This window comes from Eptatretus burgeri, chromosome 7, assembly GCF_056783735.1.
Source record: "Eptatretus burgeri isolate ZD-2024b chromosome 7, Ebu_testis_v1, whole genome shotgun sequence".
Classification (NCBI taxonomy): domain Eukaryota; kingdom Metazoa; phylum Chordata; class Myxini; order Myxiniformes; family Myxinidae; genus Eptatretus; species Eptatretus burgeri.
The window spans coordinates 69,113,019-69,126,896 of NC_140967.1; the positions used below are offsets into that span (position 1 = coordinate 69,113,019).

The following is a 13,878-nucleotide window of genomic DNA, read 5'->3' on the forward strand; positions in this document are numbered from 1 at the left end:
ATGCTGCTGTCCTGTCTGTGTCTGTTTGTGGTGAGGATGTTGAGGTCATGGAGAGATTCACTTACCTTGGCAGTGATATTCATGTCTCTGCTGGCTGCGAGTCAGAGGTCAATAGACGTCTGGGTCGGGCCTGGGGAGTCATGGATTCACTGGATCATGGGGTGTGGCGCTGCCGGTACCTGTGCGGGAGGACGAAAGTCCGAGTCTTCAGGTCCTTGGTACTTCCAGTCTTGCTCTATGGGTGCGAGACTTGGACTCTGACCAAGGATCTGAGACGGAGACTTAATTCCTTTGGTACCAGGTCTCTTCGGAGAATCCTTGGCTATTGCTGGTCGGATTTTGTGTCCAACGAGCGGTTGCTGAGAGAGACTCGGATGAGATTTGTTACCTGCATAGTCCGTGAGCGTCAGTTGCGGCTGTATGGACATGTGGCTCGTTTTCCTGACTCTGATCCTGCTCACCAGATTCTCTCAGCGAGGGAGTCTCATGAGTGGAGGAGGCCAGTGGGTCGACCACGTGCCTCATGGTTGCAACAGGTTGACCATCATCTCAAGGAGATGGGGATGGGCCTGGCATCTGCCTGGGGGATGGCCAGACGGAGGCCCCTGGAGTACCGGCGGAAAGTGGACGCAGCGACGTGCTGTTCTGGCACATGCTCCCACACCTGACCTGACCCTGACTCTGTCCAATCATTCGGAGGTCCGGGGGTCACTTTCAGCCCCCAGTGAGGATCCAGGGGGCAAAACCCTCTGACACTGGTAAATTTTAAGGCAAAACCAAGCATTCTGGGATGTCTATTTTATCCTAAAGTTTCTTCAAAAGTAGCACTGAAAGTCAGTTTTCATGATGAATACTGTATTAAGAAGCCCTGCCTAAAGGAAACAGATAGAAGAGACAAACTTGAAATCTCTGACTTCAATGCAGCTTCAACAAGCCAGTGCAGTCTCTGTGAGGCATGTAAACATTAGCTGAACCCAAACTCAAAAAGGTAAAGCAAAAATCACTACTGTCACTCACTGTAACAATTACAACTGTCATCTTCTCTGTTCAGCTATTGTAACTGTCACAAACTTGTAGCTGAATGTTCTTTCTTATGTAGTCTGACATGTTCCAAACATAATTATATCCATTTTACCACAAGACAATTGTAAAGGTTGCGCAGATTGCTCATAGTATCACCGTGAGAGGCGAGTAAGAATGCTGTCTGTGTGAATCCCAATTTCCAAATCACATTGGTCAATAACTGTACTGCAGAATAAAACAAGCACCTGTCAACCTCCCCCCTCCCTCTTTCCCAGGTGCAGGGATGTATACTGCACTGCTGCTTCTTGAATGGCTCCGATTATTCCCACCTTGTGCAATCGGTCAGGGAATGTTTTTGCCCCAAGTCTTTCCTGAACTGGTCAGCAAGATGCTATATTAAATGTGGCAGGAAATTAGAATTTGTTTCGGGTACCAGTGATAACTCATAAACTCTTCGTGAAGGACCGCATGGGATCTTTTGCATCCAACAACTAATGATGGCAGACGGGATTCCCAGTTGGAGGTCCATTCGAGGGATGGCACACACATTTATGCCTTGCCCTGCTTGTGAAACACCAGCATAGCAGTTTACAGTTGAGAGTTGAACTGAAGCTTGACAACTCAGAGGTGAGTGTACAAGGTGTTTAAAAAAGATTGATACAACTTTGACTTCCTGCCATTTCTTTGTTTTCTGACCGATACCCTTTTTCTTTTCAGGGTTTCGTGGTTTTATCGTGATATTTGTTCCCTCGGATTTCTAGCTCCGTAGCTCAACTATGCCATTGACAGTGAAGCAGAAGACAAAAGTGGTGGCTCTGTGGTATGAGACTAAATCATATGTAGACACCTGCTGGAGGTTCTGCCGGGAATACGACATCAGAACACGTGATGGACCCACAAATTGTGCCACTCAATGTATTGTGAAACATTTTGAGCACAAGGGTACAGTGCACAACCAGAGCAAGGGCAACAGTAGCAGGCCAGCATCAGTAACCAAGAGCCAAGCCAACATTGACACCATGCAGGATTTTGCAGTGGACAGTCCCAAGAAGTCCCACCGCCAGCACTCCCAGGAGCTCGGTATCAAACCAACATCAGTCTGGTGTATCCTCACGAAGGAACTAAGCTTTTCCCATACATCATCTCTATTCGGCATAAACTGAGTCAAGATGACATGAGAAAGAGACTTGAAATGTTCAATTGCTTCAGTGACAGGATGGAGTGGTCTGGATCAACTTGATCTGGTTTAGTGATGAAGCCCATTTCCACTTGAATGGTGCCATCAACAACCTCAACAACATTTTCTGGCAGGTGTCTACATATGATTTCGTCTCATACCACAGAGCCACCACTTTTGTCTTCAGCTTCAGTGTCAATGGCATAGTTGAGCTACGGAGCAAGAAATCCCAGGGAATAAATATCACGATAACATCACCAAACCCTGAAAAGGAAAACATTATGGGTCAAAAAACAAAGATGGCAGGAAGTCAAAGTTGTATCAATCTTTTTGAAACACCCTGTACATACCTTTAAGATAGCCTACCGGCCCAAAATAATGTTTTCTTACTAGTTATATGTAATTATGCATTGACAGATTTTAAATATAACTACAGTAAGTTGTGTCTTGTACTAATTGTGAGTATCTTATTTGTAGAATGCTTTGGACATTACACTTACCTATCTATCTGTAAGTGGTGATCACTAAGTGCATGGTGTGAAATAGTATAGATTTATGAAGGTGATCAAAGTTGCTTTTCTAAAAAATTTAAAAACGAATTTAATGAAACATTTTTACCGAGTGCTGAAAACTCATGCAATTTTAAACTTACAACTGTATATTCCCCCTTAAAAAAGAAAAATATAAGAGGACACCATCATGGTTGCCATTCATAGCCGAAGAAAGCCATTCAGATATATCGTGCAAACAACCTGGGAACGTGAATTTGGTTGTAGTGGAGGATGTGCTGACCAGACAAGAACCCAACAACCAAACGAGGATTATCAATGAAGTCGGACAACTTGCAGTTTTAGGTAGGAATTTGTAATTTTTCAGGGTGCTGGCGATAACTCGCTGACTTGTCTTTTTCCTTTTTTTTGTTGGCATTTTTACATCCACCAGAAACCAGTGCTGCCAGACAGGTCGTCTGGCTTGTCTCCCTTTCGATGGACAACGCACACATTGTTGCTTCACCATGAAATACCAGGGTGACAGTTTATAGCTGGGTCGAGTGTCGAACACAGGCAAGTAGCTCAACAGCACAAATGTGAGTGCACATACCTCCAAGCTATTTTTTCAACCACATAGGAGGATATATTGTACAAGGCAACATAGGGCACAGCAGGAAGCCATTTGGCTTGACACGCCCATGACATATCCACACCACATTAACTCGTATGTCAAAACTCGGTCTATAAATTTATTATTTTCTATGTACTGTATAGTTCCTACCATAAATGTAATTAAACTTAACATCTACATCCTTTAAATCACTAAAATATCCCATTTAACCAGGCTACCGATACACAATCCCCAACTCTTTTCACGAGGTACTGTGGGATCTGCTACCTACCACAAACAACCTAATTTCAGCCTGCTTAATGCCCCCCACCCCCCAAACAACCTCCTCTCCCCCCAATAAAGCATGGTCTGAGATGAAGTGTCTCATCTGGCCATTCCACCAGGCCGGAAGTTTTAAAAATAAAAATTATATCCAACTCCACAAGGGGAACAAATTTAGGACCAGACGGTTGATAAGTGAGCACATTACCAACCAAGTTATCCTGCAGTCTCCTTTCTATACAAGGCCACGGTCTTCCTGATAAATATTTATGCATCATCAACCATCCAAAACAGGAACTAGAACGGGCACTCATAGAGCGCATACCTTCGCCGCCACTACTTTTTTTGTTCTTGGTATGAGTGTGGGGAACTGGTTTCATATGAATGGTCTTATGACACAAACCACATATCTATAATGTCATGACCCCCCCCGACTTTCAGGGGCTACGGACTAAACAACAATCAACTCACGTCGTTTTGGCGAATCTTCACTCGCAAGCTCGGTGAATACAACGTTTCAATAAGAGAAGGTAATCTCGGTTGATGCTGGTTTCATGCAAATCGAATAAGAATTGACTGAGTTATGCCGAAAACCGCATATTTTTCAAGGGCGTGACCCCCCCCCGACATTTTACCCCAACCGGTGACATGTGTTATGACGTCATTGTGTCACAAGATTGGGCATTAAATTCTGAACATTTTGGTGCTGGGTTCATGTAAAGCGGACAAGAATTGACCGCGTTATGACAAAAACCGCATATTTTCAAGGTCGTGACCCCCCTGACCTTTGACCCCTAACCGGTAACAAGAGTATGGGCGTCATTGTGTCATATTGCATATCACAAGATGAGGCATTGAATTCTGAACATTTTGGCGTTAGTTGCATGCAAATTGAATTAAAATTGACCGTGTTATCGTAAAAAGACGATTTTGACCTTTTCGTGACCTTGACCTTTGACCCGAACGATCCCAAAATCTAATCGAATGCTTCCTGGCTAATAACCAATCATCCCACCAAATTTCATGCAATTCGGTTTAATACTTTTTGAGTTATACGAATCACAAGATTACAAATAAATAAATAAATAAACACACGCCGACCAAAACATAACCTTTCGCAGAATGCGAAGGTAATTAATGAATGATGTTACTTTGTGACATTTAAGTGTGTAGTTTCAAAAAAAACTTTACAAGTGAAGGAAAACTTTGAGGTGATTTATCCAATAAGAAAGTAATTATATAATCCATGAAACAAAAGCACTAATATAAGTGGATCCATTTTGAGATACATAAAACTTCAAAAGTATTTCAGTGTTTGAATCAAGCAAAAGGTTTTGGGTTGGATTTTACTAAGAGGGTGGGTCGTATTTCGGGAAGCCAGCTATATCTTTTAATATAAATTAGAATAATTTTTTTTAATCTTAAAAAAATAAACTTATACCCTTTAAAAATCGTGCGAAAAATTATTGAAATATCAGCTGATTTTTTATCATATCCTTTTCTCACTTTTGTTGCAAGTTGAGTGAAAGGTGGTGTATAATTAGAAATACTGTTTGAGAGGGCGATATATTACTGTTATGTGACGAAAATGGAAATGTTGAAAAAAGTATTGAATATAGCCAGCGTTTTCTGAATCTATTCGATATGAGAAACGGGATTGAATGAGACTCACAATTATTATAAGTGGAGAAGGTGAAGGAGGAAGAGTTTTTGGTTTAATGTAAATTGAAACCAGCCTATCTATCCTCACCTTACTCAACAATATCATACTATTTGCGGCCTTATTCAAATATATCATACTGTTTGCGTCCTTACAAACTATATCATACTGTTTGCGTCCTTACAAGCTACATCATACTGTTTGCGGCCTTACAAACTATATCATTCTGTTTGTGGCCTTATTCAATTATATCATACTGTTTGCAGCTTTACTCAACTATATCATACTGTTTGCAGTCTTACTCAACTATATCATACTATTTGCAGCCTCACTCAACTATATCATACTATTTGCAGCCTTACTCAACGATATCATACTGTTTGCAGCTTTATTCAACGATATCATACTGTTTGCAGCCTTATTCAACTATATCATACTATTTGCAGCCTTACTCACCGATATCAGACTGTTTGCGGCCTTATTCAACAATATCATACTGTTTGCGGCCTTATTCAATGATATCATACTGTTTGCAGCCTTATTCAACGATATCATACTGTTTGCGGCCTTATTCAATGATATCATACTGTTTGCAGCCTTATTCAACGATATACTGTTTGCAGCCTAACTCAACTATATCATACTGTTTGCAGCCAAACTCAACTATATCATACTGTTTGCGGCCTTACAAACTATATCATACTGTTTGTGGCCTTATTCAACTATATCATACTGTTTGCAGCCTTACTCAACGATATCGTACTGTTTGCAGCCTTACTCAACGATATCATACTGTTTGCGGCCTTACTCAACGATATCCTACTGTTTGCGGCCTTATTCAACGATATCATACTGTTTGCGGCCTTATTCAACGATATCATACTGTTTGCGGCCTTATTCAATGATATCATACTGTTTGTGGCCTTATTCAACGATATCATACTGTTTGCAGCCTTATTCAATGATATCATACTGTTTGCAGCTTTACTCAACTATATCATTCTGTTTGCAGCCTTATTCAACAATATCCTACTGTTTGCAGCCTAACTCAACTCTATCCTACTGTTTGCAGCCTAACTCAACTACATCATACTGTTTGCAGCCTTACTCAACTATAACCTACTGTTTGCGGCCTTATTCAACGATATCATACTGTTTGCGGCCTTATTCAACGATATCATACTGTTTGCGGCCTTATTCAACGATATCATACTGTTTGCGGCCTTATTCAACGATATCATACTGTTTGCAGCCTAACTCAACTATATCATACTGTTTGCGGCCTTACAAACTATATCATTCTGTTTGCGGCCTTATTCAACTATATCATACTGTTTGCAGCCTTACTCAACGATATCGTACTGTTTGCGGCCTTACTCAACGATATCATACTGTTTGCAGCCTTATTCAACTATATCATACTGTTTGCAGCCTTACTCAACGATATCGTACTGTTTGCGGCCTTACTCAACGATATCATACTGTTTGCAGCCTTACTCAACGATATCGTACTGTTTGCGGCCTTACTCAACGATATCATACTGTTTGCAGCCTTATTCAACGATATCATACTGTTTGCGGCCTTATTCAACGATATCATACTGTTTGCGGCCTTATTCAACGATATCATACTGTTTGCGGCCTTATTCAACGATATCATACTGTTTGTGGCCTTATTCAACGATATCATACTGTTTGCGGCCTTATTCAACGATATCATACTGTTTGCGGCCTTATTCAACGATATCATACTGTTTGTGGCCTTATTCAACGATATCATACTGTTTGCGGCCTTATTCAATGATATCATACTGTTTGCAGCTTTACTCAACTATATCATTCTGTTTGCAGCCTTATTCAACGATATCGTACTGTTTGCAGCCTAACTCAACTATATCCTACTGTTTGCAGCCTTACAAACTATATCATATGGTTTCCGGCCTTATTCAAATATATCACGCTGTTTGCAGAGTGGGCTTGATTAGTGGCATCCCCTATAGGACAACTGTTGCCGGCCGGACGCAGGGACGAACGCAGGCACGCAAGAGACCAAGCTCCTTTTATATTATTTAATGTTAATGTGAAAAGAACTATAAAAGGAGAAACTCTCATGCCATTGCAAGAGCAATACAATAATAATAATAACAATAATAATAATAATAATAATAATAATACCACTACTACCAATAATAATAATAAATTATATTTCTTTTGAAGTCTCTAAATCAAAGGATATTTCACTTTGCATCTTACGAAGTACTAAGGAGCTATCAGTTGCTTGCTTATAAGAGCGATTAAAATTGATTACAGCATACAATGTGTGACTTTTATGTTTTGTACTGCCAGACTTGGTTGCGTAATGGTTAAAGTTTTCTGCTCTGAGTCTAGCTCGTTGGTGGTTTGAATCCCAGGTGAGGCAAGTTAAAGACTTTAAAAATTGTACATGCTGCTTCCTTGCTTGACACTCTGCATTAAAAAAGGATGGGGCATGGATTAACAACTTTAGGTTGGCAAATATTGTGCAGGCTTAATGAGCATAACTTTTTAATTTTTTTTGTTATTACGAAAGTTGAAAATTTTCATCATATGTCTGCCTGTCTCGTTTGTTGGCTCGGCTTGGCTCGAGGTTTTTGCTGAGTGCTTTGTCCTCGTTTCCACGGATGGACCTCTGGCCCAGTCGCGCCATCAAAATGACAAGCACGATACAACAGGGAGGGAGGTCTCATGGCCTCACGGCAACAGGCTCCGATGTGATGATGAAAGTTTGTTTGTTATGATGAAAATTGAAATTTTTCATCATATGTCAGTCTGTCTCATTTGTATGTTTGTATGTAAGTATGAATGTATGTATATGTGTATGTATGTTTTTCTGTGAGTGCGATAACTTGTGAAGGCTTTCAGCTATCTTCGTCAAACTTTCCTAGAGGATTCTGAAGGACAAAAGTGAGGCTGTCATTGTCTTTTGACAATATATGTCAAAGGTCAAGGTGACGGTGACGTCATTTGTATAAACATATGACCAAAAGTGCTTGCGCTATGTGACGTCAAATTTGACGCAAATGAGTTGGAAAACATCACCTACAAATTCTGAGCAGATTTGATAATCTGATCGTAATTAAAATGCAAGATTTCTGTCGGCGCTGGAGGACAGATGACACACTTCCAAAATGGCGGCAATACGTTGACATATAATGTTGTTCCAATGGCAACAAAGTCGCCCATGTTAAAGTACAGGGTTTTTTTAAAGACAAAAAGACGATAATTTGGAAACGCTTCAAGATATAGGTATCAAATTGCAACCATATTCAAAGGTCAAGGTGAGAGTGACATCATTTGCATGATTTTCGTCGTACCTGTCAGGCTACCGCCTGACGCCTTCTTGTTTGCTTGTCTGTCTGTCTGTCTGTCCTTCCTTCAGACAATGCTATTACCACGGTCACATCTGTTTATACGAGTACATGTGATTATCGATGTTACTGAACCTTAATGTTTATTTTTTTTTTAAGCAGCTCATTTACATGAGCAGATTGATTTGCAAATGTTTGGTGTGTGTGTGTGTGTGTGTGTGTGTGTGTGTGTGTGTGTGTGTGTGTGTGTGTGTGTGTGTGTGTGTGTGTGTGTGTGTGTGTGTGTGTGTGTGTGTGTGTGTGTGTGTGGGGGGTGCAGGCAGCTTTCATGATTCTGTGTGTTTTCTAAATATAATGGGTAAGTTTCAGAGCCACAATTTAGGAATTTTAGAAAGTAGCCGGGAGAGAAAGCAGTGGGGTATAACAGTGGCACAAAAATTATCGACAAACATGTGACTTGCATAGTTGGTGTTTGGAAATAGTACTTTGTTTTGGTCATTTTACTTGAAGAGAAACATTCAAATGAAGGTATTATTGTTGAATTAAGTTATGCAATAATATATTGTTATGAAAATGAGTAGTTATTTTATATTACTTCATTTTGTTTGCTTTTTTTGTGGAAATGGGATTGCTTTAAAATATAATTATTTCAAAAGTGCTTTAGTTGTTTTGAATTTTACTGTGTTAAGTGTATAAGACCAATAATGGTTGTATAATCGATAATGTCACGGCCCCGGGGTCATGGGGTAACCACGAGGGAGGGACTGGCATGGGTTCCTCTCCGGACTCACTGGGAATCGCAGGCCATTGCACACAAATAACTTTGTGTTGTGGTGGGTCGCTAATCCACCACGAATGCCAATAACTTGACCATATGACCCAGTGTCCTCCGTCTGACAACTGTTTAACTAGGAACACGTGATCGCCTTATCGGGGAATCATGCCCTCGATGTGTACTTGCTTAATTTACCATATCAGATGGAGCCGAGCAGAGCTGCCAAGTACGCACCGGCTATTAAGCAGATTTTGGGGTATAATATTCTGGCTAAGCTAAGTACGGACAATACTGGACAAATGGAGTAAAAGACAAAAATGAGCTGGGTACATTTCCAACAGACACATTTATTTAACAAAGCAAGGAAAGTTATGTGGCACAATAAGGGATTTATTGCAAATGTACAGCATGGGGAATGCAAGTAATTTGTGGGTGCAGCAAAAGACGTACAGTATTTACAAGAGAAGACATGGTGCAGAATTACCCTGAATATGCTTATACATTCTTAACTTATGCTATGACAGGCACACACACACACACACACACACACACACACACACACACACACACACACACACACACACACACACACACACACACACACACACACACACACCCGAGGAAAGTTAGAGATAGCCCAGAGAGATAAGAAGCAGTGGTGGATTAGCAACCTCTCAATACCTGGTGCAGTCGGCAGACCTGCCCAACCCAAATGCTTATGAAAGGGGAAGGAGAGAGAGAGAAACTGAGGGTGTCTATGGTGTGGGAGTAAGAGGTGCAAGTGTAGTGCAACGTGGGGTGCAGCATGGTGTAAGAGAAAGCTATGAGGTGCGAGTCAGTAAGGTTAACTCTGCCAAGAATGGTGGCTTTGCTCTGAAAATAATGGTTGTTTGGGACTTGCTTGTGCCGATTGCTCTTGTACATCCACAGGAGATGAGAGATAGATGGTAGAGAAAGATGCGCAAGAGAAAGAGACCCTAACAGAGTAGTGTGAGAATTTGTAAGTGTAACTGTTGCTGCTGAATGCAGCTGAACTGAGCGTCGATGAGATGAGAAGAACCCTAGCTTCTCGTAGTCACTCATTGTGATTCCACGCTTGACCACACTGACTTGTGGCGTTCTCGCTCAGTGTTGACATTTGCCCTCTTAGCGCCATCTGCTGCTGTCTGCTTCCCTGGCGAGGTCTGACAATATCTGACATCTCCGGCTGAGTTTGCTCTTTTTATGAGCCCCGGGTGGGGAAGGAGCTAAGAGTCAGATCAAATGTGGCTGTTGGTGATTTCCAGCTTCCCTATTGGTCCACACCGTAGCCACACCCTGCCAGACCCCAAAACTGATAAATGGCCTCACTTGCTCATTGACCTGCCCATGCATCGGAACTCCAAGAAGATTAACATGGGGCCTGGCTTTGGAAGTATTTTGGAAGTGCTCTCTGGGCCTGAACGTGTGCTGGCCTCCATTCAAACATGGTATTTTAGGGAAATCCCCACGCTACTTGTACATCCTCAAACGAACTCCAGTGCACGTTTGCACTTTGAGTTTTGCACCAAAATAACCCACCTCTCTTTCCTTCAGTGTCCTTCAAGGCTGTGGTGAGTGTTCGATGAAAAGGTGGCAGCTGCAGCAGTTGTAGATAGGTGAGAGTAGGTTGTGGCATTGCAGCAAAGAGAGAGAAGTTGTTTGTAACGGTGGCGTTTCAGCGAGGAGGGAGAGGTTTGTAATTGTGGCGTTTCAGCAAGGAGGGAAAGGTTTGTAACGGTGGTGTTTCAGCGAGGGCGGAGAGGCTTGCTAAGGTGGCGTTTCAGCAAAGAGGGAGAGGTTTGTAACAGTGGCGTTCTGAGGAGGAGGGAGAGGTTTGTAACGGTGGCGTTCCGGTGAAGAGGGAGAGGTTTGTAACGGTGGCGTTCTAGCGAAGAGGGAGAGGTTTGTAACGGTGGCGTTCCGGCGAAGAGGGAGAGGTTTGTAATGGTGGCATTCCGGCAAGGAGGGAGAGGTTTGTAACGGTGGCGTTCTGGTGAAGAGGGAGAGGTTTGTAATGGTGGCGTTCCGGCGAAGAGGGAGCGGTTTGTTACTGCGGCGTTTGTAGTGAAGATGTGAACACAAGTTGTTTCCGGTATTTTTGGGAGACGTGTGGAGTGGTTGTGGTGAGCGTCGTAGCATCGGGGTGAGCAGAATGAAGGTCTGAGGTGATATGGCAGTTGGAAACTGGCATGCATATGCAAAAGAGGCACTCACTGTGCTTTACTTGGTGCTTTGCACTGTGTGTGTGTGTGTGTGTGTGTGTGTGTGTGTGTGTGTGTGTGTGTGTGTGTGTGTGTGTGTGTGTGTGTGTGTGTGTGCGCGCGCGCGCGCGTGCATGTGCGCTTGCATGGTTCGTGACAGAGAGAAAGTGGGGCAAAGGAGTGGAAGAAAGCAAGGATTGAAGATTGGAGACCTATCAAAAAGAGTGAAGAAACATGAGTTTCTATAAGAGTGAGACATGTGAGACCTATCTCAAAGAGTGAAATTACACAACGCATCATTCCCATTTACCCACTAGGCATATGGAAAGGACTAACTAAACAAATATTATTGAAATAACTGCCTTGGGATCGCTGTATGTTGTGCACCATTGCCTTGGAGGAGTATGGTTTTCAAGAACCGCAACAATATATTGAAGTACCCACATTTTCCGACCGTTTGTCTGTCCGACCCTCTGTCATGCTCTTTTATCTGGGAGATCATCACAGAGCTATGTCTGGGACTTACTATGGTGTTACATCTAGCTGCTAGGGCTCTACTAGGCTAGGCCTCTACGAGCATGCACGTCATCCCAGTGTCCAGCACTCAACCCATATGGCAGTTGAACAACATACCCATATGTGCACACACACACACACACACACACACACACACACACACACACGTATATATATATATATATATATATGTATATATATATGTGTATATATATGTATATATATGTATATATATATATATATATATATATATATATATATATATATATATATATATATATATATATATATCTCTCTGACTCTGTAGGTGACGGGTTGAATAATAGATTCAAATCATCGGGATGACAGATTTAGTAAGATGGCAGTGTAGTAAGATGGCATTATGTCTGGGACGTCATTACGTTTAGTGCTCGGCTAAGCCTTTACGGTGGTGTATTATTCATGACACAATGAGAATTGCATTTTGCAAATTTAAACAAATAACCGATGGAAACATTTGATTCCTGGGAACAAACAAATTAATGATATTGTTTTTTGGCGAATAAATTAGCGTTTTACTAAAATTAATTCTGGGTTGTTAGTAGTAAATAAAATGTTTCTGAAATAAATTTTTTTTGCAAATATTGACTGTGAATAATCTGCATTACTGTCCTGTAACACATATGGGTTATGTTGATCAACTACCATCAGTGAAGTGACAGGTTCAATGGTAGTTTGGTATGAAAGTCTAGTTTTGTAAAGGAGGGGAATTTGCAGGTCAGATGGGCATGTAGCAAGATGAGTAGGGTGAATATACTGATTCTGGCTCGCTTTCCCCCATGTTAATGAATGGGGGATTCTCAGCGATTCCTATTTTTTTCCCTAAAAATAAACCTTTCTATCCCAACCTGTTGAATTCTCTGCTGTTGAAATATCTAAAACATGTAAGTGCATGGAGATTTTAATAGCTTCCCTTTTAACCTTGGAGCACTTTTTTTCAAATAACCAATTCATATTGTTTAGCTCACTCAATCTATAAATTGATGAATAATGCTGTCTTTAGAAAGACAATGGAGAATGTTAGAAACAGGCAAAACATTAGATTAGCAACATCCTGGAAAGAAGCTTCTAGATTGATAAATAAACCAAGTTTTGAGAGAGAAGAGGTTTTTTCAGAGAACTTTTCTGCTATTCATATGGAAAAGGAAAGTATTGTAATAGATAAACCAATTTATAATGGAACAGCAGTTCTTGATTTATCAAAGATATTGATGTATGATTATTTGTATAATGGCTTAAAGAAAGAGTATGGTGAAAATGTTTCATTGTTGTATATGGACACTGATAGTTTTATTATAGATATAAAAACTGATGATGTTTATCAGGATATGAAGAAAAATATTGGAGTATATGATTCAAGTAATTTTAGTAAGAAGAGCGAGTTATTTTCAAAAAAGAATGAGAAGGTTATTGGTAAGTTTAAGGATGAGTTGGGTGGAAAAGTAATGAGTGAGTTTATTGGATTGAGAGCAAAGGCATATGCTTATAAGTATGGTGAATAGATTGATAAAAGGTTAAAGGGAATAAAGAAATGTGTAATAAAGAAATCAATAACTTTGAGAAATTATTATCATTGTTTCATGAATAAGAAAGAAGAATATAGGAAAATGAATACAATAAGAAGTTATAAACATAAGATATATAGTGAAGAAGTAGATAAAAAGGCATTAGGAGCCTTTGATGATAAGAGATTTATTTTATATAATGGAATAGATTGTGTTCCATTTGGATATTGT

The 13,878-nt window shown here is 40.8% G+C and overlaps 1 long non-coding RNA gene across 2 annotated transcripts in view; it reads left to right on the forward strand.

Moving 5' to 3' along the window:
* Positions 1–13,878, forward strand: part of LOC147023490 (uncharacterized) — a 153,521-nt gene that overhangs the window by 10,845 nt on the left and 128,798 nt on the right. For both annotated transcript variants that reach the window (XR_015060214.1, XR_015060213.1), the window contains exons 2-3: positions 3,143–3,264; positions 4,025–4,113. This is a non-coding gene — a long non-coding RNA (uncharacterized LOC147023490). The remainder of the gene's footprint in view (positions 1–3,142; positions 3,265–4,024; positions 4,114–13,878) is intronic.